Source organism: Erinaceus europaeus, chromosome 1 (assembly GCF_950295315.1).
Source record: "Erinaceus europaeus chromosome 1, mEriEur2.1, whole genome shotgun sequence".
Classification (NCBI taxonomy): Eukaryota; Metazoa; Chordata; class Mammalia; order Eulipotyphla; family Erinaceidae; genus Erinaceus; species Erinaceus europaeus.
This window is the reverse complement of record NC_080162.1, coordinates 176,576,381-176,601,086: the sequence shown is the minus strand read 5'-3', so window position 1 is coordinate 176,601,086 and position 24,706 is coordinate 176,576,381. Positions and strand designations below refer to the sequence as shown.

The window sequence follows — 24,706 nt, the reverse complement described above, 5'->3', positions numbered from 1 at the left end:
ATAGCCAAAATTGAGCAGTGTTCTGGTCTCTTATCTATCTAACTCTGTTTCTTTTTCATTAAAATATAATAGGTAAAATATTGTAAAAATAAAAAATATATAATTATTATATTTGTAAGTATTTTTGAAATGCTTCACTATCTTGCATTGTTTACACTGTTAGCAATAGTAATTCAAAAATATTCTGAAGTTTGATTTACAACTTGACACTTCATTAGAAAAAGTCATTCCCAACTGGATAAACCTAAACTCATGCTTTTTATTAATAATGAAGTATTGGAACTCTGAACACATGGCCATAAGAAGGCATCACCTGTCATTTACTAAGTTTGTACACCTGAGAAAATATTTTAATATAAATAATTGTTGTGTTAAAATTACATCCAAACATATCAGCAGATTTTAAGCTGTCTAAAGTAATTCTACATTCTCAATGAATAATGTTATACATTTGAACCAAAAACAGTTCCGCAGGAATAATTAAAGGCTTAAGTTAAACACATAGACAGTCATTTAAATTTAGATCTGCAATAACATTTACTATTATTCTCCAAGGCTTTGACTGCTTGACAGAAACAAAGTACTCTGGGATTAATTTCAAGAAATGGTGCCAACTGTGCTGCAATTTGCTGTAATTAAGACATGAAAGAACACTAAATATTCAGATTAAAAGAAGCATGATGAAGCATGATAGAGAGTCAAGGTGTGGCAGGGAGCCAATTAAAAAAAATCAAGAATACCATATTGATGGATATTAAACAGCATCAAAGTTTAGTGAATTACCTTTCATAAAAGGACATTCGTTTATCTTTTTTAGATTTATATTTAATATTTTCTCTCACTCAAGTATATAGTTGAGCCATGTTGTGTTAGAAAATTATAAAATAAAAAAAGAAAGTGACAAACATTTTATTCTCATAAAGCTAATTAGTTTAAGTGGTGTGGACAAGTCATTAGGAAAATATTATAATTTCTTTTATGGTGAAGGGATTTCCCTGTGTGCCACATTAGTGTAGTTTGCTTTAGTGTTAAATGAAAGAGCAATGTAGGTGCTAACTCAAAAGATATTAAAGACAGTTTTTATATTCATTAAATCCTGCTATATACTTTAAAGAGAAACAATTCATTTTGATCCAACAAGTCTCCCTTTAAATTCCATATGAATTATGGGAAATATTATCTTTAGTCTTTGAACCTTCATGTATTGATTAACATTGTATTTAGCCTAATAGTGAACCTTCTTTCCAACTGACTTTAAAAAAAATCCTTTAAGGTTTTGATCCTAGAAGAGATGTGGACTCTTGACCCAGTTGCTAATGAGGGGTTGTATAATCTTCAGTTTCCTATAGCTCAAAATAGCAGGATGCAATATAAAAAGCACATTATAAAAGGCACTATTGGAATGCTTTTTTGTCTTCACAAGCCATACGCAAAAGATGGAACTTTCTAAGAGAGTTAGAAGCTGGTCTCCTGCAGGCACACAGAGCCTTCAAAGTGAGAGTGGGTAAAGTGAAGCCTCTTGACAGTGCAGTCAAGAGACTGAAAGCAAGTGTCCAGAAGATACAGGAAGGAAAGAATCAGAAAGAACAAGCTTTGCCATCAGAGTAGGTATGCCGCAGCCAGATGAGAATCTGCAGAAAACCACTTAGATTAGGGGTTTTCTGCGATGGACTAGTTAACTCCAAATTGTGAGTTTAACCAGAATATGAATGTGTTATAGCTTAACAAAAGAGAATTTCACATAGCTGATAAATGTTTAGAGGCTCCAAATAGGAAATGCGGATTTCTTTCAGTCTTCAAGGTAGATGCTCTGAAGAGTCAGCATCTTTGGGAAAGCCGTAAAAACAAAACCAAGTTGTTTTCACAAACAGATATCTTTGCAGAAAATGTGCAATATCTTTTCAATAAAAATTGTGCATCTCAGCTCTTTCCTTGATACTACATTTTTTTTTACTTAAAAAACTTGAAGAAAGGACTTATTGTACAGTGAGTAGTATAAAAGTTCAAATGGAAATGCAGTCTAGGATTTTACCATTCTGATAAAAAATAAGCAGTTGAAGAGTCATCAAAGTTTTTCACCTATACTATTACTTATGCAATATATACAAATGAGAATGAAGACTTCTTACACAAAATACATATTGCTACAATCAATCTATATTGCTTAAATAATCTGTAGTAAATGTGTTTATAAGATATTGAATCTCCATAAAGTGCATATATTTAAGATGTTTTACCCATAAAAAAAATAACATACAACCATGAGGATCATCATTATTATTACCTCTGAGCTGTTGTTTGACAAAACTTTGTAGTATAATACTTTTACAAAATAAAATATTAATGAAGTAATTGACTACATGTTAGACAGTCTTATCATTCTCCTAATTTTTCCTCCTACTATTCACAATATCGCCAGATATGTGTTTCTGGATAAAAACCCCTAGAGGTCTCCCGCAAATTCTTTTTTCAATACAACCAGATCATTGCAGATAATTGTATTACACAGTGTATCGATCCAAAATCGTTGTGCACCGGAAACATCTGAAAAAACATGATTATAGCTTTCTGTTTATTGTTCGTACATCATATAAGCAGGCTTTTGTGTGAATCACCTGTAAAAAAGGCAAGGTAGAAACATCAGAGAAATTACCTCTTTACAAGAATCTATTGATCACTTTAAATCAAAGAAGTATGTTTGACATAAGATTACCTGCCAGTTTGAACATTAGGTACACTATGTTATAGCCTGGGGCAGTTGTAAGTCTGACAAAGGGATTGTAAATAAAGCATGCAGCTGCGAGCAGCCTCTGGCTTGGGATCAACTCAGGCTCAAGTCCAAGACATAGGTAAACTTAAAATAATTTACCCCTTTTTAACCAGCACATAATGAATTACAGTAGACTCCTAGGAGAACTGCAATGCATAAATATCTTAGTCATTTCAAAATAGTAAACTTCATAGAAAATTCCCACCATATAGAATTTGATTATATATATAATCAATCAAATATATATGTAATATGTAATCAATTGAATATTATATTTATATATGCCAATATTGACTCAGGTAGTTCCAACAAAAGTATACTGGAACATTTAGATTCTTCAAAAAAGATACTACCAGAAACATGCTTATGTTCTCATAACCTTTTGTATTCAACCTGATTGCTCAAAATTCTTTCAACTTAAAAACCACTGTTTTAATGTCTAGAAATTCCCCTTAAAATGCATTTAAAACTTTTTCATAGTGTTTTCTTATTTCATGAAAAGTATATACATTAATGGATAAAAAAGCACATTAAATGAAAGATTGCACTTAGACTATGTAACTACATTAATAAAACTAATAGCATAAAATTATAATATGTTTGATTACTTTTTCTATCAGTGAAGAGTAGGAAAGGTTAAAGTAACCTTTAAATATGTTTAGTAGTCAAGTAATTTTTAAATCAATGAGAACAAATACTTATCGTAAGTACTTTATTGGATCCCCACTTCCTACTTTAACATGTGTTGAAATTACCAAACAGTTAACTCATTTGTTCAGGGACATTTCAATGTATGTGAAATTTAATAAAGATGAGCTCTGGATGATGCATTCTTCCTTGTTAAATATTTAGCTGTTTACATTAGCTCTGTGGTTTCCTGAGGCACACATTTAAACTGTTAATATATAGCATGTTTAACCTATAAAAATGGCATAGCTATAATTTATTCTGAGTCAAAACTGGTCATTTTGGATACTTGCATGGAACAAAGCAAATATACATTTGCTTATTTATTAAAACATAAGTACTATGTTGCTCAAACTCTATAAATTAGAAACTAAGAATCAGACATTCTTAAGATCTAATTTATAAAGGAGACATCATTCAACTTCAAAGATGAATGATAAATGCAGGATATTTATATAGAGTATCTCCTTTATCTGGTTGCCTATAAAAGATACTTCTGATGTAAGATTGTAGTATCTCAGTTTCCAACTTTATTAAAGCATAATATAAACACCATTTTAATCATAAAATTGAGAATAATTAAAAGGGAAGATATATATGTATATCTATCTATCTATCTATCTATCTATCTATCTATATACTTATAAGCACAAAACCTTCTCCATTTCAATTTATAGTGATTTGGAGAACTTGAATTTTTTTTTCCTTCTCCTTCCTCACCTCTTCCCCCCCCCCCCCCCCCGTTTTGGACAATAAGTTTAAAGTTACTTGATTTTCATAAGACTATATTATTTTAATGCAATAGATTATATATTAAGTAATTTAAAAATACCCCCCAATAATGCACTATGTAACATAATGTGAATAAGTATATATCTAAATACGATGAAAAAATAGATAAAATAAAAACTTGATATTTACATTTGATGATACAGATTTAAAGCAATAAAAAGAATAGTTAATCACTTTTTAAAAGGGAAAATATTGGAAGACAATGAACAGATTTATATCTATAGAAATATGGTCAACAAAGAACAAAGGAAAAATGTCTTTGTCTTAAATCACTTATTTTTTTGAGAGCTTGAAGCTTACTGCCTGAGTCTGCTCTGTTCTAATGAAAGAGTGCCATCTATTGGATGACCTTGAAAAAATGCTTGAATCTCATAAATACTCTTCATGAAAATATCAGCCGAGAGCCATCATTTTGACAAAATTTATTATGCTTTATATATATGCTTGTGTGTACACATATGTATATATGTGTATATGTACCTATGTTTAAAACATCAAGAAAACTGTATATTAACATTATTTTATTATATTTACATAGCAGTGGTTTCATAAATAACCTCAGTAAATTGTATTCTTTGACTAAGACAACTATTTTTTATTTCAAGTCTCTTATAAATTTCAGATTGTTGACATATAACTTGTATTTTCTTCACACATGCTTTGTTTATGTATGTTTTAAATAAGGGAATCTGAAAATTGACTCCGTGAGCTTGCAGTTTGACAAGAATCTGTTCAATTTTTTTCTTAAAGTTCCATTGCATAAAATTTAAATCAAAAAACAAAAGAAAAAAAAAACACATTAGGCTGGTTTTTTAAAAGGCAATGTTCTTGTTTTATCTTTCAGCCCAAGAACTTGCCAGTCAAGATGAAAAACTTCTTCTAATGGAATCCAGCTTGCAAGCTGCTCAAGAGAAGCTAACTGAGCAAATAGCAGAAACAGTTTGCCAAGAACAGAACAGTAGAAAACCCCAGGCAGAGCTGAAGACAATGACAGAAGGGATTATTGCTTCTGAAGAAGGAAAAAAAATGTTTACAAGTGAGTTGCCTTTTAGTGTTTCAGAGTTTTATTTTACATACTGAAGTTGTCAATAATTTTGACTCTAGCTACTATTTAACTCTCTGTGTCTTGCCAAAGATTACATGTAAATATGCTAGTTTGTTGAAAACAGTGTTGATTCTAAAAATAGATAAACTTTAAAATTTTAATTTCTTAATTGAAATTGCTAATTGGAAAATTGTAAGTGTCCTAATCCAAATACAAATAATGATGTAACAGACAACTTTATTGTTAGCTATCAAGAAACATTCAAGGTAGGATGCAAGAGAAAAGATACACTGTTTCTGTAGCACCTACATGCCAATGTCATTCTCCTCTTTATCCTTTAGGAGTCCAAAGGTTACATATGGCTCTTGTTGCATTTCTGTTAAAGGTGCAGCTCTAAGCAAGACAGTATTAAATTGAAAGACATTTAGAGTAGGATTTTTTGGTTTGTTTGTTTTTAGACCATTGAAGCATCTAAAAAACTACTTTTTAAAAAAAGTAATAATGATTCGTGCTGGTTTGGAATACCTGAAAATTGTTCTTAGTGAAGCATCTTTAGTATTGGATTTCTGTTTTTATCATCTGGTATTTGTACATGACTATTTCTAATAGTATTTTCAGATTTTATCATTACTTTCTCCTATAAGCATTAGTTTCTTTTTGAATGTTTCGATACTTATTCTATCTTCTCTATCCTTTACTTGATATTCTTATTGCATTTTAAAAATTACTATGAAAGTAATGTAACCTAAATAATTCTGTCTCCCTCTCTCTCCTTTTCTTTCTTAAGTCTCTCAGCTTTCCTTTCTTTCTTCTCTCTCCTTTACCATTCACAATATTTGTCAAGAATCACTTGTTTATTCACTGAACTTTATTTAAATTGATTATTTAGTTACATAAATAATGTGTCTCTAAACTTTCTTCCGTCACTTGCTCACATTTTTTAGCACAGTTTTGAGGCCAGAATTAAAATATGCATTTGATATTCACGATCTCTGGAAGTCAAATTCTAAACTACATTATTTACTACATATACCAATACATTAATCACATATAAAAACATTGAAACTATTTTTATTTAAAGTTTAGATGGAATGACTAAAGTGCTAAAATATCAAGGTAAGACTTTGAAATTCTTTTAGAGCTTACTTCTGTATCTTAATCCAACCATCTACTGTCATATGACACTAAAATAATTACACAAAGTATATTTTGCATGTTTATTAAATCTAAAAACTCAGTAGAACTTGTTTTTATTAATGTACCTACAGTCAGCTGAAGTTTCTTGAAACAAAAAGCAACATTTAGAAAACATAAAAGGTAGAATTTGGTACTAAAATTTAAAAGCATATGAGGTAAAGTTTCTTTGAGATGGCTTTAGTAATATACTATTGCTATCAACAGTATGATCTTTTAAAATTATATTAGGGAAATTATATACCTAAGATATAGAACAAAAGAGCATAGAAATGGTTTTGAACACTGATAGAAACTTAGTGATAGTGTTTGATGCTGATTTACCATTACAGAAATAATGCCAACATTCTTCTACAGTTAAATATCATTGTAAAAAGCACATTATTTAGTACACACACAATAATAATATTTTTGATCTGAAAACTGGCATGTGATGATCTGCTTCCAATCTTGACTTTCATAAGTAAATAGGCCAGGCAATGAATCAGTCACTTAAGTACAATGAAAGATCAAAGTTAAGCTTTATATGATTGATCTGTATTAATCTATTTTATTTTACAACACAGCTTGATCATAAAATCAAGTATAATATTTTCTTAATATGCAAGTTCTGGCAATGTATATAGTTATCACCTAAGAATTACCCTGGTTGAATTGTAACAATAATTTAAGCCTATTTGTGATGTTTCAGCTCTTTTATATCTTCAACAGTCACAAAACTATAAGTAATATGATACGTTATAAGCCAGTGTTGTGGAATTTTCAAAAAGACTGATAGATAATCATAATCATGCCAGTGATACTTTCTTAAGAGAAACAAGTTCACCATTTTTTAAAGAATATGTAGCCTCAACATACTTGACTATATGAGATGACTGCATGCTGAACAGATGGGACTTTACATGAAATATTATTGCTCTTTAACTGCAAAGTAAAAGTAAAGAATCATTTCACAAAATAAAAAATTAAGTTTACTTATTTTCCCATCTCACTCCATTGACAATGACATGAATTTCAGATTTACCAAACTGATCTGGTTTTGGGTCAGTACCAGACACCATGGTGTTCCCCAGTGAGAAGAATGAAAGGCCATACCAGGTTTCATAAATATTTAAATGCATTATAGTTAATTCCCTTAGCAAAAGACATTAGATTTTGACTGGGTGATACTGAGTGAAATTTATGGGACACAAAGTGAAGGTCAACTGTAGTAGTTTCTAGAGTTCACAATCTCAAAATTGCTGCCAAGAGCAAAGAATCTCACTATAGCAAACAGCTGTATAGTCTTTTTTAACAGGATATGCCTGAAATCACAACTTTAAAAAAAATAAAGTAGAATGGAAAACCCAATCCATACTACTGATAATGAGTTGGAGTAAGTTATAACCATAATGAACATATATTAGCAAACAAACATACTCTGATGCAATTGCAAACATACATCAGGGTTCTATATCCTTCTAGTAGTGATAGTGTATCCAGGTGACTTTTTGATAAATAACTACTTGAAAATTATTTTCTCCATTCAGTTATTTTAGAGCAGACATTCAGAACTAATCACAGTCAGATAACACCAGAATCAACTACTAGGTTAAGTCATTTCTTCACCAAGCATTGAAACAGTTAAAAGAGAAGCATGCAAAATATTTTGACAATCAAAATATCATTGGTAACATTTAAATGTGAGTTGTAATTTATTAGTTCCATACAAGTAAATTGTAGAATAAGAAAAAAAAAAAAAGCTCATAGAATTTAGATTTTATTTTTCCCTCCTTTTTTTGAACTCAATGTAGAGAACAAACACCATATACTCAGTATAAGCCTGTTACACTTGAAAGATTTGTTCTGAATGTCCAGTGGGAACCTGGAAATCGTAATAATTTGTAGTATCGATCGAGTGAAGCTATGCAGCTGGGGCCTCTGGTGAATAGACAGGAATAGACATTTTATTGATTAACTTTTACAGTCATATTTTCAAGACTCCACTGCAACATAATTTTCACTTCCCAGCTTTGTGTTGCTTCATCATGAAACTTGGATTCTTCTCTTTTAAGACTTATCCACGTGAGGAAAAAAGTATGACCATCTGTTGCCAGGGTTATGATCTACAGAGATGCAAAAGTTTCTGGAAAGTGGTATCTCTCAAGTGCTTTTTTCTACCACAACAGTAGAAAGGAACTGATTGACTATAACAGATTTTGGAAGAACTTTATAGCACCTACTAGGTAATTAATCTTTTTCATATTTTGACACTTTTTATGTCTAGAAATCTTAAAATGTATACCCTAACTTTATGTGTGTAACAATTGAAATGGTCTATCTTCTGTTAGTTTGATTTTATTCATCTACAATCTTTGTCTTACTTAATGAGAGTAACAGAGACAAATTATTGTACAAAATAATTTGTGCGTTATACTTAAGCCTGAGATGAAAACTATTGAATACTGAATTCTCTTTGTCAATAATTTAAATTATGAGGGTGGATATGTGCTACTAAGTATAGTTGGTAGTACTATAATTCAGTGACTGTTAAATTTATTTAAGCAAAAAAAGTTGTATTTGCACAGATGAACACATTGTAACTATTCTTTGTATAATCATATGTTTATTTACAATGATGTTTGCATTGCTTCTATTTTTATTTGAAAATTTCAAATTTTATATTCTGGTTACATTAATGAACAATACTTAACTGTAATTTTTATTTAAGAGCTGGTGATAAAAATTTTTAGACTATAGATTGACTTTTTAAATGGGATTTTAAAAGAGCATATGGCATGTACATTTTTCTTAGGACTTTTAAAATCTAAATTAGAAGAAATTGATCCAAAGATAAACTTCAAGAGCGACTAAAAGTCCAAACAATACAAAAAAATGTTCAAATTAGATAAGAGATTTAATAGCAAGTTTGAATAGCTACATAATTCAGATTATATGAAGTTTATACTCATGCTTTTAATTTTAGGACTTTATTTTTATTTTAGAGCATACAAAACTTTGATCTAGAGTTCAAAGATTTAATTTTAAAAGTGCTAAAACTACTTTATTTCTTAAGGTATTTTCATTTAATTCATAAAAGAGAAAATACCACTTTGTGTTAGTAAAATAATAAAACTGATAAATTTTCTTACCTCATTAAATACTAAATTTTAAAATATAATCACTGAGATAGCTTTTTTTTCCTATACTTTAAAAAGATATAACTACTGAAAATTTCTTCTTGCATGGAACATTAATTAATTTTGTAAACTGACTTATAAGTACTTTACGTACGCTGTATATATATTATTTGTCGAAGTTCCACATTTATCACAATTAAGTAGCACATTAATGCACTTGAAGACTTTTCAGATGCTTGTACAAATGCAGCAACATTTTTTATAATGAAATAGGTATTGTATTTAAAATGCAAAAATGTCTGAATCAAATACCTTAGAATTTTTTCCTTAATATTGAAGTAAATAATAATCAGTAACATATAACTACTATGGGTTATTTTTGTAAGATGTGAGTCTTCAGAAGACTCTTACCTATATAATTAAGTATGTGTTCTAAACTTATTTACTAAGATAAAGAGTGCAATTAAGACAAATCAAGTAATAATCATAAAATATTAAATAAAAGTCTGAATTGAGATTGATTTCAGCATAATCCTGTAGAGGAATCCCCACTTATTGATCAATTTTAAAGCCCATGCATAGCACTTAGGAAGATAAAGTAAGCAAGGTCAGATAATCAAAGCATTTAAATAGTAAAAACAGCAACTGCCACTGTAGACTGCTAAAATAAATCCATAATACAAATTGCTTTAGCAAAAAGTGGATGAGCAGCTGATCTTCCTATTGAACTCTGATACTGTTCAGTGACCACACGGGGAAAAGGATTGGGAGAAATGCCTTAAAGATCAATATTGAGTGAGATGTAGCGGAGATTCATTTTGAACATGAAAGCACTACAGGTGTGAGTATAGACATCTTCAGGAGATGTCATCAAGTGGAAAAGTTGAATAAGGTTAAAAAAATGCCATCTATGACTGATAATGACAAACTGTAGGAATAAAAGTGTTTCCTTAACTGTTTAAAATGAGGTTTAAAACAGCTTTCTTGTTGGAAAGTACAGAAAGTTGACATTAAAATAGTAGTACAATTGCCTGCAAATAAATTGATACTGCTTTATAAAGATGATTTTATATATGTTAATTTCATGAATACATATTTAGAACATCAAGTAATTATGTGGTAGTAATGTGCAATCTTAAAACATAAGATATCCTTGGAACTATGTAAATGTGGAGAACACTTGGTTAAGGTCTTTCTGAAATATGTAATTTTGCAGGAACTTAAAAAATATTTATTTATTTATTTATTTATTTATGAGAATCAGAAAATCATTTTGACGTACATGATGCCAGAGATCTAGCAATAATTTAACATTCAATTCATTCAAATCCCACAATAGCCCGGAGGTGGCACACCCAGTTAAGGGCACATAGTAAAAAACACAAGGACCCCCATGCAAGAATCCCAGTACAAGTCCCAAGAATCCCAGTGCAAGTCCCTAGCTCCCCACCTGTGCTGGGGGTGGGGGTGGGGGTGGGGAGATTGTAATCACAAGTGGTGAAGCAAGTCTGCAGGTGTATCTCTGTCTCTCTTCCTCTCTATCTCCCCCCCCATCAATTTCTCTCAGTTCTATCCCATAAAATAAAAATGACCTCTAGGAGCAAAGGATTTGTAGTTCTGGCACCAAGCCCCAGGGATAACTCTGGAGACAAACAACAACAATAAAAAAATAAATATTAAACAAAGAAACAAACAAAAAATGGCAATAGTCTAGCTACCACATGACTTACCAGGCTAACAAGGCCCATTTCCACCCCACCCTACTTTATTTCATAGTACAGATATTGACACACATAACCCCTCACCTTCCCATTATAGGTGTCTGTAAGACATTCTCTACCTCAACTTATGTCCTTTTCTACCACCATACACCTGGATGCCAGAGTCCTTCCATCTCATCCCTTCCCATCGTACCTGGAGTCCTTAAACTTAGAGTAAGAAAATGCTTGAATCATTCTAGCAAATTTTATTCTGAACTCTAGTAAACTTCAAAGAGAGAATGAGAGAGAATACATATATACCTATAGAGTTAGGATTACCCTATTTGACTGCCTTTTTATACAGATTTAAATTTGACTTCTATTTAATAACATTTTTTCAAGACTACTAATAAGTGTTATGGAATATTGATTATGATTTAGCATAAGTATATACAGCACTACTTTATATTAAAATGAAGTGGGTTATTAGTCAAAATGGACAAGATATGATTTAATTACACCCTACCTTATCTCAAGTTCACAAAGGTGACATTTCCATCATTATATGTTTTCATAACTTCTAAATTTATATGCACACATGTTACAGTAATAATATTGTGTCATACATAGAAAAGAATATTCCAAAAATATTTCTAACAGGATGCACACATAGTTATCCAATAACTTTACTGTAATATTTTAATTGTACAGTATTACTAATTGTGTGTCTTTGTTCACCTACATAAACAATTCAATAGCAAATATCTCAAGAAAAGACCAAAAGCCATTAGTTATGTAGCTTGTTTTTTTTCTAGAAATCTGAAATGAAGATTGCTTATTTTAAGACAAAATTTCTATATTAAAATGAAATATAAAAATCATGTTTGGAGTTTAAAAGTTGCATAGCTTGGGCTTGTTTTCTGTTGTTGTTCTTTTCTTACCATAATGAATAGTTATTTACATCTATTGTAGTCACTGTTTGCTGTATGAATTGCTGATAGCAGCAATTTTCATGGTAAACTTATGAAACAATATTCTTAGTTGTCAGAAAAAGGTCATTCTATTTGCATTCATTAGGAACCTGGAGGACTATGCTGTGTGTGTTTCCTTTGGGATGTTGCAGCTATTGATTTATATACAGCTGTAGGAAAAATTAATTAGGATTATATTTCACTTATTACTGCAGGCTGTGTAATAAGAAAGAAAAACATTTATTTTTTTTTTTGTTAGAAAGTTGAAACGAAAAACCTAAATGGAATCATTGTTTCTTAAATCGGAATTGCTCTATCATGGATTTTTTATAATCTGGTTAAGGACTTAGTGAATTTATGGAAATGTAATTAGCACTTTGAAAAAGTAGTATTTTAGTACATATCCAATAATAGTAATGATACATCAAATTAAGCAAAATAAATATTTCCCACTTTAATGGGATTTTTTTTTTCTTCTTTCTTATTTTCTAATTGTGTGTTTACAGGTTCTGGGGAACTATCATCAAATGTGTTAGTTACATCAAGCCAAAATAGAAAGTGGATAAAATATTTAACTTTTAAGATGAAGTCATGAATTCACACCCTAATAGCACATGTACCAGAGTGATGTTCTGGTTTTCTAACAGTCGTATCTCTCTCTCTCTCTCTCTCTCTCTCTCTCTCTCCCTCCCTCCCTCCCTCATTCTCTCCCTCCCTCCCTATGGAGCTTGATGCTTGCGCAATAAAACCACTGTTTATATGGCCTTTTTCCATTCATTCATTCATTATTTATTTCATTTATTTATTTATTTTCTGGATAGGACACAATAATTGAGAGGGGGAGAGAAAGATAGACACCTGCAGACCAGGTTGCTTGTGAAGCAACCCTATAGGTGTGGAGCCAGGGGCTCTAACCAGGATCATTGTGGGGATCCTTGCACTTCCTGAGCTTAACATGATATACACAACCCCCTGTCTCATATATCTCTCATAATTAACAAACTATGTATATCCAAATAGGTACCATGAGCAGGTGATTTTTTTTTTAACAAAACCCAGAAACAGATGCCAGAAATGAAAGTTTTGAAAGTAAAACAACAGTGAGAGTTCACCTAATTTTTATATTTTACATCAAGACAGTATATATACTTTACTGTGAGTTTAATACTTCGAATAAAATAGAATATGTACATCAACAATATTCTCAGTAGAAATGATTCCATTTCAAACTGTTTGACCAAAAAAATCCACTAGGCTTATTTATGACTACTATGACTTCTAAAAGTGGAAAAATACTGAATTCAGTTTTCCACATTGTTTATATGTGGTACATGATTGAGTTTAATCAAATTATAGTCACTACTAATTAACAGCAGAGAGTAATTTTGAAATGGGGCAGAATCAATTGGCAAAGAACAGTTTGTATGAGTTTATGAATGAAAACATATGCTTATAAAATTTCTAATATGAAATTTTTATTTACACCCATCTTGTCTTTTATATATATACCATTTAAAGAGAAATACATTCCCTGTCCTATGGTAAACACTAAAAGTGTGGAATCAGTGTTTGGTGATAAACAAAGTCATGGATATTAATTTTTTTTTATTTAAGAAGGGATTAATTAACAAAACCATAGGGTAGGAGGGGTACAATTCCACACAATTCCCACCACCCAATCTCCATATCCCACCCCTTCCCCTGATAGCTTTCCCATTCTCTATCCCTCTGGGAGCATGGACCCAGGGTCATTGTGGGTTGTAGAAGGTAGAAGGTCTGGCTTCTGTAATTGCTTCCCCTCTGAACATGGGCGTTGACTGGTCTGTCTATACTCCCAGTCTGCCTCTCTCTTTCCCTAGTAAGGTGAATCTCTGGGGAAGTAGAGCTCCAGGACACATTGGTGGGGTCTTCAGTCTAGGGAAGCCTGGCCAGCATCCTGATGACATCTAGAACCTGGTGGCTGAAAAGGGATATTAATTTTGATGCCCCTATTAAAGCTAAAACCAGCATACAAATATCATTGATATATTGTAAGTTCACAGAGTTTATGAAATAATTTATAAAGGTCACCAGTGCAACTGAGCACAAGTGCAGGCTCCTCTGTACATTATAGGTTTAGTATTATTCAAAACATAGTGACTAGAATTAAAAATACATTACTTCTCTCTCCAAAACTTCAAACGAAATCTTTCCTAACTATGACCAAAGGACATCTTTGTTAATATTCCTAGTAGAATATAATCTGAACAAACATTTTATCTTCTTACCTCCTGTTTCAAATGCTTGGGAAATCTTAAAATGACAGAAGTTTGTTTATGTCTTAAGGAATACAGAATTTCATTTCCAAAGTGATAGGCAATATTTTCCACCTTGTCCAATATTGTACTCTGTTTCTAAAAATTTCTATGAGGTAACCATATAGAGATTCATTACAAACTCTTGACTTTTTTAGTGAATAGCTTTTTCATTTTTCTTTCCAGATAATGTTGTTTTAGATTACTAATAATCTAAGAATTTTATAAAACCAAGAAGGAAAGATGGTGACTTCGGAGCAGCAGCTGTTGTGAGCTCCAAAAATCAGGAGCTTGAGACCTGGGATTCTCTGGATATGGTAGGATGCTGGGCTTTCTGTAGGAGGGTGTACACTGACTGATCAGAGTGACACCAAAATACAGTACCATAACTCACACTTGGGCTGACAAACAGAGTCCAGGGGGACAAAGAAAGGAAATCTTTGATTATTGCTGAGCTCAACCCTTCCCCCCCACGGGGGAGCTGGCATACTACCCAACACAGAACCAGCCAACAGGAGTTGGAAAGCCTATTCTAGCAGGTTCCCACTGAGCTATTTCCTTTACCATGATTCCTGGCTCACAAGGGATGTCATTCCAAGCCTTTTCTTTTTTTTTTTTTTTAACTTCTTTTTCTTTTAAAGTGGCTGGTGCTCTATTTGAGTGACAAAATACCAGACCACTCAAAGCCTCATACCTTCCAGGGAAAGACTACCTGGAGATTTTTTTTTTGGATACTTCTTACAATTGGTTGTCTTTGCTCAGGCTACCTGAAGCCAATCTGGGATGGTCCAAGCTGCAGACTGACTGCTAGGGTTTTTTACTCTATTTTATTTTATTATTACAATTATTATGTACATGTGTCCCTTTTCCATCCTTCCTCTCAGGTTGACCAAATTTAACTGTTGTTGTTTTTGCCATTGCTAGCTGACTAGGTGTCCTATCCATTGTGAGAGGAACTTGTTTCTCTCTACCTCTTCCCTCCACTCTCCTTTTTCCTTCCTCCTAGCTAATTAAAAAATAATATATTTCCATTCACTGTCCTTCCTTTTTTTTCTTTTTTCTTTTTTTCCTTCTTCCTCCTTCTTTTGTTTTATAAATTCACTGATACTTGCTTGTGAATTATTTTGGGGAAGATCTAACTCAGAGTGGAGTGTGTGTGTGTGTGTGTGTGTGTGTGTGTGTGTGTCTTCTCTACTTTCCCTTCTCCTTTTTTTATTCATAGAATTTAGAATGGATAGTAGATTTGCATCATTGTCTATTCTTGCTTTCCCTTTTTCCCTTTCTCTTTCTTTTGTTTGGTTGCTATTTTTTTCTTGGACTGGATGTGTTGTTTAGATAAATGGCATTGGTTGAACTGCATCAATCCTTGCTTCAGTTACTATTGTTGTAATTTCTGAGGTTGGTGACTGCATTTGTCATGAATGTCTTTAGTATAGTGTGGTTTGTGCTCAAAACACAACAACTGAAGAACAATAGAACAGAAAAATAAAAACAAAATCAGTAAAAGAATGGTCAACTCAAGAGCAAATAAAACTGCTAACACAATGAATCAGGAAAGAGGCCAGAAGAAACACCAAATCAGTCAGAAGTAACATAGGTAAGAAAAGTATGCAAGCAATAATAAACCTAATAATCACAGAAATGAAGACAACTATGGAGGAAAGGGCTATCAGAATTAGAAAACAACAGATGAGACCCTAAAAGAAAAAACAAGCTACCTCAAGGTAATTAGACAAATGAAAGCTGTAATAGCAGATCTAAAAGGCCAAATAGTAGAACAAGATAGTATTATAACTTAACTGAAAAAAAGAAGCTGAGGGAAGGGAAAGCAGGCTAACAGAATCAGAAAATAGAATTAGCCAGAGGATGAGCTAGAGAAAATTAAAACAGAGGTAAAAGAGCTCAAAAAGAGAAGTACAACAGAGACATATGGGATGATCTCAGAAGAAGTAAAATTCTTATAATTGGCCTGCCAGAGGAAGAAAGAGAGGAAGGGGACTTAAACATTCTAGAGGAAATAATAAAAGAAAACTTCCCAGAAGTGAACAACAGAAAGGACATTAAGATTCAATAGGCCCAGAGAGTTCCAAACAGAATCAACCCAGACCTGAAGATACCAAGACACATAGTAGTTACAATGAAAACAAATAAGGATAAAGAAAGGATCCTAAAGGCTGCAAGAGAAATCAAAAAGTCACATACAGGGGAAAATTCATCAGACTATCAGCAGACTTCTCCACTCAAACTCTAAAAGCCAGAAGAGAGTGGCAAGATATCTATCGAGCCCTGAATGAAAAGGGTTTCAACGAAGGATACTATATCCTGCTAGACTTTCATTCAAACTAGATGGAGGGATCAAAACCTTCTCAGAACAGCTATTCTCATCTCTGAAACCCTAGATTGTAAATTAAATAAAGTACTAAAAGATAGGCAAGGCCATTACATAACGACTGCAGAATCAATCAACTAAGAACATTTAACAATTATTAACATCTGTACACCCAATGAGGGACCATCTAAATACATCAAACACCTCCTGAAAGAACTACAAAAATACATCAATTGTAATAATAATAGTGGGAGACTTTAACACCCTGACACTTAGACAGACCAAAAGCAGAGAATCAACAAAGAAACAAGAGAACTAAATGAAAAGATGGACAGACTAGACCTCTTGGACATTTTCAGAGTTCTTCACCCCCCAAAAACCAGAATACACATTCTTTTCAAATCCACACAGCACATCCGCAAGGATAGACTACAAGTTAGGCTACAATGACAGTACCAACAAATTCAAGAGCATTGAAATCAACCCAAGTATCTTCTCAGACCACAGTGAATAAAGCTAATATTCAACAATAAACAGAAAATTACTAAAAGTCACAGGATTTGGAAACTCAAACACATAATGCTTAAGAACCACTTGGTTAGAGAGGCACTCAAGCAAGAAATTCAAATGTTCCTTAAAACAAGTGAAAATGAAGACACAAGCTATCAAAATATTTGGGACACAGCCAATGCAGTATTGAGAGGGAAATTCATAGCCATACAATCACATATTAGAGAACAAGAAAAAGCTCAAGTAAATGACCTTACTGTACACCTTAAGGACTTAGAGGAAGAGAAACAATGGGACCCTAAAGCAACCAGGACAGAAATCACTAAAATTAGAGCAGAAATAAACAACATAGAAAATAAGAAAACCATACAAAAGATCTATGAAGCCAAATGTTGGTTCTTTGAGAAATTAAGCAAGATAGACAAAGCGCCAGCCAAACTCACTAAAAAAAAAAGAAAATGACACAAATAAATAGAATTGTAAACAATAGAGGAGATATCACAACTGACACCACAGAAATCCAGAAAATCATGTGAAACTTCTACAAAGAACTATATGCCACCCAGCTGGAGAATCTGGAAGAAACGAAGAATTTCTAGAATCATATGCACTTCCAAACCTGAACCAAGAACTAAAAAACCTAAATATACCAATCACAGACAAGGAAATAGAAACAGTTATTAAGAATCTTCCCAACAACAAAAGTCCTGGACCAGATGGCTTCAAAAATGAATTCTACAAAACCTTTAGGAAACAGTTAATACTTACACTTCTTTATTTTATTATTATTATTTTTATTTATAAGAAGGAAACATTGACTATATTATACGATAAGAGGGGTACAATTTTACACATTTCCCACCACCAGAACTATGTATCCCATCCCTGCCACTGATAGCTTTCCTATTCTTTATCCCTCTGGGAGTATGGACCCAAGGTCACTGTGGGATGCAGAAGATGGAAGGTCTGGCTTCTTTAATTGCTTCCCTGCTGAACATGGGCATTGACAGGTTGATCCACACTCCTAGCCCTTCTATCTCTTTCCCTAGAGTGGAAGGGCTCAAGGGAATTGGAGATTAAGGACATATTGTTGGGGTTGTATGTCCAGGGAAGTCTGGTATGCATCATGCTAGCATCTAGAACCTGGTGGATGACAAGATATTTAACATACAAAGCCAAACAAATTGTTGACCAATCTTGGACTTAAGGGCTGGAATAGTGCAGATGAAGAGTTGGGGGATCTTCCATATTGTAGATAGCTAGTAGGCATATTTTACTTATATTCCAAAGGGCCTGGCTATACTACTTTTTTCTTCCCACCCCCCTTTTTCATTTTTCCCCTGAGCCTGAAATCTGATATGCCAAGTAATCGTCTGGGGAGATGATGTCATGGCTGTAAAAAGGACCGGAAAGCTGGATCAGGGAATAGAGTAACTCCCTAATATGGTAAGGGGTATATAATTGGGATCTACTTTCTACAATACCTATACTTCTAAAGCTCTTCCACAGGATCAAAGAAAACAGGAAAATTCCATTCCACCTTCTATGAAGCCAACATCACCCTGATACCAAAAGCATATAGGGACAAAACAAAAAAGGAAAACTACAGACCAATACCTCTGATGAATATAGATGCCAAAATACTAAACAAGATCCTGGCCACTCTGACACAGCAGTATATCAGAAAGATTGCTCATAACAATCAAGTGAGATTTGTCCCAGGAATGCAAGGATGGTTCAAAATAGTTAGGTCAATCAATGTCATTCACCACATCAATAAAAGAAAAAACAAAAACCACATGATTATGTCAATAGATGCAGAGAAAGACCTCAACAAAATCCAACACCCATTAATGCTCAAAATACTATAAAAAATGGGTGTAGATGGGAAATTCCTCAAGATAGTGGAGTCCATATATAGAAAACCTACAGCCCACATCATACTCAGAGGACTGAAAGTATTACTCATCATATTGGGGACTGGACAAGGCTGTCCATTATCACTATTACTCTTCAACATATTGTTGGAAGTTCTTGCCATAGCAATCAGGCAAGAGAAAGGAATCAAAGGAATACAGATTGGAAGTTAAGAAGTCAAGCTCTCACTATTTTCAGATGATATGATAGTATACATAGAAAAACCTAAAGAATCCAGCAGAAAACTACTGGAAGTTATTAGGCAATATAGCAAGGTGTCAGGCTACAAAATCAATGTACAAAAAATTACTGGCATTTCTCTATGCAAACACTAAATCTGAAGAAGACATCCAGAAATCACTCCCATTAACTGTTGCAGCGACATCAATAAAATACCTAGGAATAAAGCTGACCAAAGAAGTGAAAGGCTTGTATACTTAAAACTATGAATCATTATTCAAGGAAATAGAAAATGATTCCAAGAAATAAAAAGACATCCCATGCTCATAGATTGGAAGGATAAATGTCATCAAAATGAATATTCTCCCCAGAGCCAAATTTAACATGATACTCATCATAGATACACCAAGATTCTTTATCAGAATAGAACAAAAAGTATAATCATTTATCCGGAACCAGCAAATACCACAAATTGCCAAAACAATTGTGAGGAAAAAGAACAGAAATGGAGGCATCACACACTCAGATCTCAAACTATATTATAAGGCCATCATTATCAAAACAGGCTGGTACTGGAACAAAAATAGGCATACAGACCAGTGGAACAGAATCAAAACCCCAGAGATAAATGCCACATCCATGGACATCTAATTTTGGCTAAGGGGACCCAAAGTATTAAACCAAGAAAGGAAGCTCTCTTCACTAAATGTTCCTGGGAAAACTGGGTTGGAACATGAAGAAAAATGAAAGTGAACCACTCACCAGAAACAAAAATCAACTCCAAATGGATCAAGGACCTGGATGTTAGACCAGAAACTATTAATTACTTAGAGGAAAACATTGGTGGAACACTTTCCCACCTAAACCTCAAGGACATTTTTGATGATATAAACCTCATTGCAAGGAAGGCTAAAGCAGAAACAAGCCAATGGGACTACATCAAATTATAAAGCTTCTGTACAGCCAAAGAAACTATCACACAAACAAAGAGACCCCTTACAGAATGGGAGAAGATATTCACATACCATACATCAGACAAGAGACTAATAAAAAAATATACAACTGACCCCATCCAAAAATGGGCAGAGGATATGAACAGAACATTCACTACAGAAGTGATCCAAAAGGCTAACAAACACATGAGAAATTGCTCTAGGTCACTGTTTGTCAGAGAAATGCAAATAAAGACAACATTGAGAAACCACCTCACTCCTGCGAGAATGGCATATATCGAAAAGGACAGCAACAACAAATGCTGGAGAGACTGGGGGACAAAGGAACCCTTGTGCACTGCTGGTGGGAATGTAAATTGGTCCAGCCTCTGTGGAGAGCAGTCTGGAGAACTCTAATAAGGCTAGACATGGACCTTCCATAAAACCCAGTAATTCATCTCCTTGGGATATACCCCAAGGACTCCATAACACCCACCCAAAAAGAAATGTGTACACCTATGTTTATAGCAGCACAATTCATAATAGCTAAAACTTGGAAGCAACGTAGGTGCCCAACACCAGATGAGTGACTGAGAAAGTTATGGTATATATACACAATGGACTATTATGCAGCTCCTAAGAACAATGAACCCACCTTCTCTGACCTATCTTGGATGGGCTTCCAGGAGGCTTACTACCTAAGAAAGTCCCAAGTCCTAGATACAGACCAGGTCCCTTGAGATAGAGCATATGTTCACATGTATCCATAAATTAGGGCAAAATATATACCTGAAAGAAAATAGTCTGCAGTGAGTCAGTGTAAAGTTCCTAGTGAAATAGTATCTAATTAGACTTAGATATCCTCCTCACCTACTTCCTATTACAGTTCTTTTACTCACTCCAAAGCTAACCTTAGCAAAGCCAGGACTGAAAATGCTGAATAAGGACAAGAGACTGGCATACTTTAATGATTGCTCTTTTGTCACTATCAGGCCACCCCACCAGCTGGGGCCCTATTCGGGGAGTCCTGAGATTTCCAAACAGACCTGATGGCCCTAGACCTCAAATAATCCCTCTCTCTATTTTTACCAGTCATCCATATGAACAACAAAATAGACACCTTTGTGGGCCCCCCATAGGACTTTGCCCTCAACTTGGATCAACAACAGTAGAGAATGTTACATCCCCCTTTCCCATATTAGTTTCATCAGTTAATAATAAGGAAAAGCAATTTATGGAAATGCTTACAGTGTTAGCTGATGTATGATATAGAATTTTAATATAAATTATTATTTTTCAAGGTTTCTAGCAATTTAATTTTTTCAAAGAATTTTTAATTTGTGATTAATATTAATGTACTTGGTTTTATAAGATTATGGAGTATAGATGCATACTGTACTCACCATAAAAGTTCTGTGGCCCTACCCTCCCAATAACCACTATAGATCTCACAGTCTCAGAGATGGTTTAATTCAAATTATTCTTAATATAGTAAAAAATAATTATCTCATAGGAATAATTAAAAAGACAATGATTGGTGACTAAATTTTTATAATGTATAGATGTTTGAAAGAGTATTTTATGTGACAAAATATTAAGAACCAAAACACAGGGAAATAATCATGTTTGGTCTAGAAAATTAGTGTTAAATGTTTGATTCAAGACCTAGGTCCCTTCTGCAGGAAAGGAAGCTATATAAGTGGTGGAGCAGTGCTGCAGGTGGCACTCTCTCTCCCTCCCTCTCTATCTTCCCTTTCCCTTTCAGCTTCAATGTGCAAATTAAATAAACATAGATAAAATATATTTAAGGCTGGGTATATGGATCGAACTGCCATTGCCTATGTTCATCAGAGAAGCAATTATAGAAGCTAGCACTCCCACCTTTGGTACCCCTAAAATAATTTTGATCCATACTCCCAGACAGGAAGAAATGATAAGGTGAAAGTGACCAGAGGGCTCTGAACTCCAACTTCATCAGGACCCAGAGAGAGAAGAGGAAAAATGGAGGGACATTTTGATGTAGTAATAGGAGTATGTGTGACTTGTAAAGGGAGAGAAGATGGGACCATGGGAAATAAATGAGCAAATATATAGAAATATAGACAGATACTTGTAGAAATAATAGTTAACCTGTATCTCTGCCTTTAGGAGAACTACTATAGTTTACAATGGAGGGACTGGATACTCAGAACTCTGGTGCTGGCAATGGTGTGGAGTTGTACCCATTACCTTGTAATTTTGTTAATCTGTATTAAACTACTTATAAAAATAAATAAATTAAATGAAGGTTAATTTGTTTTCTAAAGAATATATGGGTATGGGGTTGAGTGGTGGTGCACCTGGTTGAGCGCATGTTACAATGTGCAAGGACCTGTGTTTGAGCTCCTGGTTCCCATCTGCTGGGAGAAAGATTCATAAGTGGTGAAACAGTGTTGCAATTGTCTCTCTGTCTCTCCCACTCTATCACCTCCTTTCCTCTCAATTTCTGGCTTGGCTGTCTCTATTTAATCAATAAGTAAAGGTAATAATAATAATAAAATAATATTTGGATATTAGAATAGTGAATTGATGCTAATGTGGGTGATCTTTTATGGGATTTTCAGGAATCATAGTTTTCTTAAAGGTGATGGGGAGAATATGAAGAGTTGTAAATAGAGAAATGCATATAATCATACTGAAAGAGAAGCAATAGTCTGATTTTTATACCATTTTCAGATTTCATCATTTACTCTTGTATTATTATCTAACATTATCTCCTTCCTTTGTCTGTGTTGTAACTCACTACAGATTAAAATACACTACAAATTCGGTACATCAGCAACACCAGATATGTAAGTTATTATGACATGCACTTCATTTATGCATATTTATAATATTAAAGGTCTCTTCAGTTAATGAATTTTTTTGTTTATTTTGTGTGAATCATCATAGGTACTGCCACATTTTTACTGATTTTGGTTAAAGTTATGACTAAAAAGAATGAATTTCGCTATGCATATGGTTCCAAAATTATCTATTACCCACTTAAACATACCGAGTTACTAATATGATCTCGAGCACCAATTGAGGGTGAGAAGTAGGTGGAGAGGTGTTTGCATCCTGGTGTGTGACTATGGGAAAGGACTTAAGTTGTTCCTGAGAATGTTATACATACACTTATCATAGGGAGATGATAAATTGTACACGTGTCATCATGGATACTGTAAACCCTGAACTTCCCAGTAAAGAAAAAAAAAATACCAAAGGAGGAGAGCGCCTGATGTGGGTCTAATGTGTCTGAGCATGGATGGTCAACTCCCCGGAAGCTCATTTATCAGACTCCCCTTGGCCAGCCTTGTGGTAGAGTGAGATGTGGCTAGAGTATCAGCCTCACTGCATCACCCCACCCCTCCTCCCACTGGTGAGCTTTGCCTTCCTTATATTTCTATTTACCCATTCCTGCATCACCATCCATACCTACTCATTGCCTTGCTCTCTTTTCTCTTATAAGAAAATATTGACCTCATTAGCCAGCTGGCTACTTCCCCCACACAGATAACCCTTTATAAACTTGTAACTCCATCAATAAAAATGTCCCATTCTCCGCAGCAGTACCCTAAGGAGGTTTGTGTATCGTCTGCTGCCATGGTATGCTAGAAGACCAATTAGGGAACTCATTCCTGCCTCTGCTAGCCCATGATGGTCCCCTGCTCTCTGCCTGTTTCCTGGTGGCCAACAGGTCAGGTAGGGAAGTGGGAACTAGGTTGGCTCATTCCCTCCGAGGAACCCCGACATCTGGCACCCAATGTGGGGCACCCTGAAGAAAAGTTACACAAGGTAGAAGAGGCCTGAAGGCTACCAGGTGAGTTCCCCTAGATCTGGACTTGGGATAATGGACTCCTGAGTCCCCAGCGGCTCCTGAGCCCTTAGTGGTCCAGATCTGTTGAGGCACCACAGATCCTTTATTTTCTGTCCCTTTTACTTCCAAGGTAAGGGAACCATCTCAAGGGACATGATACAAGACATGCTAATTGAGGATCTCTGGCCAGGGCACTCTCTGGCGTGATTCAAAGGCTGCATCCCCTCTGTCCTGTCCCTGACCACCTGTATGGGTGTCAGACCCGCTCCTCACCTTTCGTCTTAAATTCATAGGTCAGGCTTGCATCTAGAGACTCTACATTGGCCAGCACTTCTCTTTCCATCTATCATGGGCAATCTTCCCACAAGCCAAGGAGACCCCCAATTTAGGTGCCTTCATGTCTTCTTAGAAACCCACGGTAGTAAGCT

General features: G+C 34.0%; 1 long non-coding RNA gene across 4 annotated transcripts; it reads left to right on the top strand.

Moving 5' to 3' along the window:
* The first annotated feature begins 5,270 nt into the window (after positions 1-5,270).
* On the top strand, positions 5,271-24,488 carry LOC132542053 (uncharacterized). Of its 4 annotated transcripts, none has more exons than XR_009553200.1 (4): positions 5,271-5,285; positions 8,543-8,713; positions 14,759-14,889; positions 23,228-24,488. It is a non-coding gene; the product is annotated as an uncharacterized LOC132542053 (long non-coding RNA). The 4 variants fall into 4 exon arrangements; XR_009553197.1 differs by lacking the exon at positions 5,271-5,285 and having other exon boundaries at positions 8,478-8,713; positions 23,228-23,271; positions 24,203-24,488; XR_009553199.1 differs by lacking the exons at positions 5,271-5,285; positions 23,228-24,488 and adding an exon at positions 18,921-21,122 and having other exon boundaries at positions 8,478-8,713.
* Positions 24,489-24,706: the final 218 nt, after the last annotated feature.